The sequence below is a fragment of the Octodon degus genome, unplaced genomic scaffold (assembly GCF_000260255.1).
Source record: "Octodon degus isolate 3935 unplaced genomic scaffold, OctDeg1.0 scaffold00012, whole genome shotgun sequence".
Taxonomy (NCBI): domain Eukaryota; kingdom Metazoa; phylum Chordata; class Mammalia; order Rodentia; family Octodontidae; genus Octodon; species Octodon degus.
Genome location: NW_004524588.1, coordinates 9,245,901 through 9,254,407, shown reverse-complemented (window position 1 = coordinate 9,254,407; position 8,507 = coordinate 9,245,901). Strand labels below are relative to the sequence as shown.

Sequence of the window (8,507 nt, the reverse complement as noted above, 5' to 3'; positions counted from 1 at the left end):
TACTGGGCATGGTGGTGCATGCCTGTAATCCCAGCACTTGGGAGGCTGAAAATAGGAGGATCATTACGAGTCCGATCTACATAGTGATACCCTGTAGACCCTGTCCTAAATACAGGGGAGGAAAAGTTACATGTTTAGAATTAGTTTTAAAGAATGGAGCTTATCTTCCTTTCTCTTCAATTCCAAGTGTCAGACATAAAATTGGTCACCAGGTGAGAAAGTCAGGGGGCAGCTGATCACACACTAGGTTTACATTGTACTTCTCTGAGTTTCCAATAAAGAGGTGGGTAGACAGGACTGAACAGGAGCCTGACCTGGAGTAAAAGAAGAGAAATTAGAGCAACTTTTCCTCTCTTGGGAACTATTGCCAGTGTGGGGACCAGAGGTTAAGTACAGTCCACTCCTGTTGAACAAGAATTCCAGTTTGGAATTGTGGGCAAGCTGTCAGTAGACCGGTGGTATAAGGTCCTCAACAGAAAAGAGGATGCACACAGGAAAATCTACATGCATTTAAGTCAGGACTCTGGAGGACATGAAGGAGAGTGAGCAGGAGGTGATATACACCATGTGGTATCCAGACGATCTACGGAATCAACCAACATCAGAGAGGAGGAGCTAGAGGGGCAAAAAGGGACAGGGTGAAGAATCAGAGAGAGAGTGCATAATCCATGCTTCAAAATGTGGCACATATTCAGCTTTTCAGCTCTTCCACCACTTACATTTCACGCTATAGAGTTTCTATATCTCCATAATACATTTGAACTGAATTAACCCTGTCTCTATTTAGGTAGACTCGGGCAGCATTTTGTTTGAATCTCTTACCTGAAGCAGGTATCTTACTGAAACATGATCTGTTTTCTCTTGAGGACTGAAATATGCTGCAACAAGCTAAAACACCTCTCCTTCAAGGGAGTACAGTGCTTCCACTGGAAGCAGCTATTCCTGTTCTGCAGGTTTGCCAAGTTTAGGAATCTATTTTTTGTCAAATACTGGCAGGTTATATGGGGAAAAAAGGATTTGCCCTGACATAGTGAGTATTGGCTTTAAGATTAATTAGCTTCTCCTTGTTAAGGAGACTTCATGCCAAAAAGATACTGAGTCTCAATCTACAAACAAAAACATACTTTTGAAAATATATGTGTCAGTGAGCATATTTCTTCTCAAATTGTGCTTGCTTATGTTATCATGCATTTGAATGTGGGGTGGTTGGGCATAGCGGCCTCAGTGCTCCCCATTCCCCAAAGCAGAGGTGAGCTCAGGAGTTTGCAATGTCAAGATATGCTTTTTATTTAATTCATATCATATGTTGATTTTTTTTGTAGTTTAGGAAAAGATTAAAAGTTATTTTCTCTGCCTCAGAATCCGTAGCGAAAACCCATAAGAAATTGAAAAAGGAAAAGTAAAGAAGAAAGACATTTACAAGATTAGCAAGAAAGTAAATATGGTTAGTGTGCCCCTGTTTTGGTTTTCTGCTGTTCAGCAATGCGTAGAAACTTGGAAGCAATATAAGAAATTATATAATTGTATTCAAATAAACTACATGCAGCCAGAAATAAGTTCGCTTTATTAAAGAAAATTAACTCAGTCAGTTCTGCTATGAAAATATCATCGGTTGCACTTATTCTTTTTCTAACTTTTTTGCTTTCAAATTCAAAATAGCTTTATTTTTTGCCTAAGACTGACTTCAGGAGTAGAATGTTGAACCTAAAAAGGCATGATTACTTTGGGTTTCACTGCTGCTTATTAAACTTTTTTTAAATGTTCAAATTAAAAATCATTCCTCTTTTCATGTAGCCCGTCTCTTCTGAGCAGTGAAGATGTGTTAGTGACTGGGACAAAATGCATGAGATAAATCAGCTTCTAAGGAGAAAAGTTTCATTTCAGTCCATAGTCAGTTGGCCTCGTGCCTTCTGGTGGAACAACACTGGGCCTGTAGTGAAGCAAAGCCTGCTCACTGTGCTGTGGGGGGTGGGGGAGGGTGGGGGGTGGGGAGGTGGGGGGTGGGTCATCAAAGGCCGAGAGGAACAGCCAAGCTTCCTGCATCCTCTCAGGTCACGTCCCTGACCACCTAACTTCCTTAGCCCGGGCCTCATCTCCTCAAGCTTTCTGGCACCTCCTAGTGGTGGGAGGACCTAGGACTAAACCTTGAACATATGGGTCTCACAGAACATTTCCAAACCAGGAAAATGATAGGACTGATGAACTTTTTTTTTTTTTTCTTTCTTTCTTTTGCGGGGCACTCGGCCTTGCCCTGGGGAGCAGGGTGAAGCAGCATGTGGTGCTGGCTGCGAACCACAGTCCCTAAACTTGCTTAATATTGCCTAAGGAGGTGCTTTACACCACTGAGCTCTCTTGCCGGCTCATCATACACTTTTAAAAATTCAGATTTCAATTCTTAACTTCAGAAATCTGAGGAAGTGAAGGGCTTTAAAATAATTTTTCTGATAGTGATTTTTCCTCATTTGCATGCATGGTAAACACCTAAAATTCCTTTAGACTACTGCCTAACTTGAGCCATTATTAAAAATATGGTCTCTTGAAAAGCTGGGAAGTTTTGTTCTTACAAATCCCTTATCATGTATTGAGATAGTGCTATGTACATTTTTGAGAGGGACCTAGAAAGTTGGATTAAGTGAAAAGAAATTATCTAATCTGGATGACTGAAAGGTTAGCATTAGAACAGTGTGATAGCAATTATTCATTATCAAGAAAGTACACTAAAATGTACGTCACACAGTTTTCATTGAAAATATGACCTTCAGTATCATTGATGTGCATGATTAATGTGCGTGTTTGCCCATTCCAGCAGAACTTTTAATTAAAAACAAAGTCAAGTGGCCAAATACACTATTTCTATAATTTACTTTATCATGGGTATGCCCTATACCTGAATTGAAACAATAAATGTCTTCTCTTTTACCTAGCAGCATCTACTTAGTCTTCAGGTAAATCATTTAGACAAGATGAATAACCTTCAACACTGATACTACCAAAACTAATAACAACAACAAGGAGACAAAAGTCAAACATCAACAAAAATAAAAAGCCAACTTTTTATACTGCCAAATTATTTGATTTTCTGTGCATTGTGGTGTTGTTATTATTATGCTAGTTTATTTTGTCTTTTTTTTGCAATAGTCAAAATTAGAAAGTGTTGGGAAGAGCAATTTTGATTGTCTTGCTTGATAGCCTTCTAAAGTTTCTTGCTTTTTGCATTAAGAAGTCAATGTGCAAGTGCAAGTAACTTTCTAATATTTTTTCAAATATAGTTATTGTCCACAGTCTATAAAGAATTAAATTCATTTATTCAAAATGCCTTTTTTTCTGAGCAAACATTCCAGTGTAAGTTCCATCTTATCACCCTGTAGTCTTACTCCACAACTGGCAAAGGATCTTCAATATTGACTTTCGTGGGAAGATAAAGACTTTGATCATTTTCTTTAAAATTTAATAGGAAAAATACTGATCCACACCTGAGACTGGTTACATACATGTTTTATATACGCTTAGTGTTTTCTCCCTCATTCTCTTCCGGATGTTACTGTTCTTTTGTAAAGAAAGACTTCAAAAATTCATAATTTTTCAAAGAGTATCTACCTAGAGTTGAGCAGCTGTCTAGGATTGGATATGGCATTTGAATAAGATGGACAAATTTCCTGTCTTCTTGAAGCTGACAGGCGCAACATCTCATTTCCAGCCAGTGGCATAGCTGAGTGATCTGAACTGCTTAGCATCCTGTAGAATAGCAAGTGAAGAGAGTCGCAGATATGATGTAGCTGTTTGTCTATCACCATTTCAACACATGAGACTGAAGAAGAGGGAAAATACCTTGGTCGAGCTACTTGGAAAGTATTCATTGCCTTGGCACTCTATTAACATAAATTGTTTTTCCTTTCTTTCACTGTACATTGAGCTGATGGAAAAGCGCATCAATGCAATGTGAAGTCTTTATAAAAATTGACCTGTTAGCCTGTCAAAGTAGTGATTCAGATTCAGCACAGTGTATTGGTCAGCTTTCCCATCCCTGCGGCCTAGTAACTGATGCTCCCTCTGAAGTGAGGCTTAGTTTGGCTCACTGTTTGGGTATTTAGTATGTGGTTGGTTGGCTCCAAGGCAGGGGCATAATGGTGTAAGTGGGTGGTGGGTGCTCTAAGTTCACAGCAGCTATTAGGGTAATGAAACAGTAGCTGGAGAGGGTGGGTGAGAGACCATAGAGCAACCAAGGTCATGATTTCATGACACATCCAGATACACACTCAAGACTGTGCTTTACAGATGTGCTAGACATCTCTTAATCTGGTGTTGACCTACTGGGACACGTGCTTATAAATCTTTGGTGGATAGATCTTTATGAAATCAAAGGGGCCGGGGAGATGGCTCAGTGAAATAAGCGCTTCCCTGGCAAGCGCAAGGGTATCAATCCCATCATTTTATTTTGAAAGATTGATCAATTACTGAAGGATAGACACACATCAAAGATTCCCTAAAGGATAAGTTGAAGTATATAGAGAAGTGGGAAAGCCTATCATTTGTGAGAAAAGGAATGATGATGGAGGATGTTAAGTGAAATAAGCTAGAGGTAAAAGACCAACCATACCCGTAATGATCTCACTTTTGTAAGGAACTTTTTCAAAAGTCAAAATGATAAAAGCAAAAAGTAAAATTGTGGTTAGCAGAGGCTGGGATTGAGGAGATGTGGGTTAAAGCATTACAAATTTCAGGTGGAGAAGAGGAACCAATTTAAGCAATGTTTTGTACAACATGATGAGTAAGATTAATAATTATGAAATTTAGACTTGAGAACTCCTAAGAGAGTATAGTTTGACTGATCTTATCTCAAAAATATGAAGTATGTAGAATAATGTACATATTAATTAAGTTAATTTAGCCATTCCACAATGCATAGGTGTTTCAAAATGCAATGTTGTGAACCAAAAGATATATGATAAAAAGATTGAGCAAGCACTTGTTGCTTTTCCTTACTCACTGGAATGAAATAATATGTCAATACCATATGCTCTGCCTAGGTGCTATATCCATCAGGAGCAGGGTGGAGCCTCTGTGAGCCCTGTCCCAGCCCTGTGCCTAGGCTATGAACCTCACTACAAATTATGAAAAGTCAAGAGAGTCACTTTTCATGTGCAATTGCTGCTGAGTCAGTGTGAGAATAAGGATCTACTACTGTAAGAGGTTTTTGAACAAATTCTGACAGATAGAACCAAGGAGAGTTTGTGTTGATTTTGCTCCCAAACACACCCACTTACTTGGTTTTTAAAGCAAGACTTCAGTGTTTGCATGTCACCTCCCTTGGTGTTGTTAGGCAGCTGTGGCACAAGGAGTGGTGACAGCCATTTCCCAGCTTTCTAATCCTGAGGTTGGCTCTAAACATGACATTCAGCATTCCAGGGGTCATCTGTGTCCCTGGATTTGTCAGGTATGCTGTGCTTTATTCCAGCTGGGAGCACATCTCTCTGGCTCTTCCTGTCATTATTGTTGAAAAGTATTTCATTTCCTGTGTTAAATTCATCTGTCTTGCTTTAAATATTTAGATTTGTTTCTGAGCAACATAGTAGAACGTCAGACTGTGAATTGCCATCCAATATCTGTTCTTAACCTCTTTCCATAATAGAGCTTCCACTGGTCATGCGCCAATCCAATTAAAGATTGCTTTTCTCAGGCTCCCTTCGGAGGGTTAGGACCAGGTGCCTGAGTTACCGACAATGGAATTCAAACAAACTGCATTTGGTACCTCTGGCTTTTGTCCTTCAGAGGACAAGGTACACAATGTTCTGGCATCTCCTGCTATTTCTGATTATTGCGCGTTGGAAAAGGTTGAGCAGTTTCTCTGAATTCAGATGCAGAAGAGACATGCTGAAAGCAGTAGGGCTGCCTGGAAAACAGTGAACCACATACCGCTTGGTATTTAATGAACATAATTTTGTATCTTTTTTTAAATGTTGGAATTTGGATTCCTGTTATTCTGTCTTTAGAGAATATTAATCTTAAATAGAACATAACTTGGCTTCTGGAAGTGAGCTCTACCTCAAAATTTGTTTTGACATTAAACATTGGTTCAAAGTAGAGATCAGGTGACAGGAACAGACGTTGCAGTCTGGTAAATTAGTAATCCTAATTATATTATGAAAAGACATTGAGCAAATGCCGCTTTGAGTCCTTAGGAATGGGTATCTCTGAGAACTGTTTGGGAAAAATCAGCACATTGAGAAAATACAGAATGCTGATGAATGTTTGTGGTTCACTTAGGAAAGCTCTGTGATGAGATGTACTTCAGACTAGTTATGAGACAATTTTGGAGAAGCAGCTTTAGCAAAGGAAGTGACTGGCTTCCTTCCATATGACAACTTGTTAGTTCCATGAGAACAATTCTCCTTTAGAAGGACAAATGAAGGACAGTACTCTTCTATCTAAAAGGATATTTTCAGGTAGTTTCAAATAATCACATAAATTGCAGGAGAACAAAATGCTGAGTAAAGAAATCAGTAAACAAAAGAAGATAGACAGCAAGCATTACATCACTACCTAGACTAGAACTTTGGTTATGGTTATTTGTTCATGGAGCAGCCTGTAAACAACTAGATGGAATACACTGTATAAGTTTCTGAGGGACTTACATTGATCTACCGAAGCCAGTGTGTGTTTGACCTTTAAAGCAACATCCTTGCTTCCTAACCTACTTGATAGGCTGTAGATCATAAAGTGTGCTCAGTTCTCAAAAGAGAATTCTTCTATAATTCTCTCTTAAATTAGTTAAAGGGTAATCAAATATCTGATGAGTGAAATGGACATATAATAATAAATTCACTAATTGAATATTGATACTGTACCAGAGTAATAAGTGAAATCAGGTTGGTCATAGAAGACCAGTTCTTATGATCACCATAGGGGTAGTGAGTAAAGAATCTCCAAGATAAAGACAATAAGAACCATGGAGAGAATGGATAAAGTGATTCCTTCTAGATAATATATCTGGGGGTTAATCAAAGAAATTATTTCTCTGGCAGATAAGGGAATGTTTGAAATTCTTATCAATTAAATTTGACCATAACCTTGAAAATGTCAGCAATCAAACTCCCTATTCTTTCATTTCTTTCCATTCTTAAATTTTCTGAATGGGAGTTTTTAATATGAAATGTATGTATCTGTAAAAAAAAAAGATGAGTGGAGATCTTTACACTTGTCTATTTAGATAACAGACTGCAAGTTGTACTCCAGTCTGTACACTTTCCATCAATAGCTCTTGGGAACCAGTCATAACTTCTGTTGTCTTTGTAATCAGATGGGTACAAGTTTCTAATTCTTGACAATAAAATATGAATAGAAGTGATGTGTAATTCTTTCAGTTCTTGCCTTTAAAAATGACATATGCTATCTCAATCTGATAAAAGCCATTTAGGACAAACAAACCGCAAACATCATGCTAAATATGTAACACTGAAAGCTTTCACTCTACAACCAAGAACAAGAAAAGGATGTCCACTGTCACCACTCCTATTCAATCTAGTTCTAGAAGCATTAGCTACAAAAGTTAGACAAGAAAAAGAAATAAAAGGATAAGGAAAGGAAGAAGGGCCCGGGGAAATAGCTCAGTAGAATAAGCACTTGCCTGGCAAGTGCAGGGTCCTGAGTGCAATCCCCAGTACCACAAAAAAAGGGAAGAAGTTAAATTATAATTATATCTATAAGACATGATAAACTACATAGAAGACATCCCAAAATTACCAAAACCTTTTAGATTGAATAACCAAATTCAATCTCATAGCTGGGTATGAAGTCAGCACTCAAAACTCAATAGCATTCCTGTGCAGATAACAAACTCACTGAGAGAGAAATTGGGGAAATGATAACTTTTACAATAGCATCCAAAAATACCTAGGAAGCAATTTTAAAAAAGAAGCAAAAAGTTTTCACATTGAAAACTATAGTACTCTGGAAAAGGAGACCAAATAGGATAGCAGAAAATGGAAATATATCCCTTGTTCTTTGGTAAGAAAAAACAAGAGAGTGAAAATGACCATACTTCCAAAGTTGTTGTACAGATTTAAATCAATCTCAATAGAAATATCAATATCATATCTTATAGAATTAGAGAAAATATTCTTAAAATTTGTTTGGAATGAGAAGAAACCTAGAATAGCATAAGCAATTCTGGGCAGCAAAAGCAAAGCAAGGATCATCACAATCTCTGACTTGAAACTATACTACAGAAGTACTATCATAAAAACAGCATGGTACTGGTAAAAATATGAAGTGTATGCATCACAAAAAAGTCAAGTGAATAGAGATGTATACACTTGGCTATTTGGATAACAGAATGCAAGTTGTTCTCCAGTCTGTACACTTTCCATCAATAGCTCCTGGTGACAAGTGATAACTTAAAGGTCAGTGGAACAGGCTAGAAGACAGAGCAACAACTCCAACATACTCAATCATCTTATCTTTGACATAGGTGCCAAACATATTCACTAGAAGGAAGATAACCTATTTGA

At 37.9% G+C, this 8,507-nt stretch overlaps 1 protein-coding gene across 1 annotated transcript in view; it reads right to left on the bottom strand.

Annotated features, from left to right (window-relative positions):
• Positions 1 to 5,477, bottom strand: part of Pik3c2g (phosphatidylinositol-4-phosphate 3-kinase catalytic subunit type 2 gamma) — a 379,694-nt gene extending 374,217 nt beyond the window's left edge. The window contains exons 1-2 of the mRNA XM_004626203.2: positions 5,265 to 5,477; positions 3,598 to 3,735 (exon numbers count right to left, since the gene is read on the bottom strand). The gene's annotated coding sequence lies outside the window, so the exon portion shown is untranslated. The remainder of the gene's footprint in view (positions 1 to 3,597; positions 3,736 to 5,264) is intronic.
• Between the last annotated feature and the right edge of the window lie 3,030 nt (positions 5,478 to 8,507).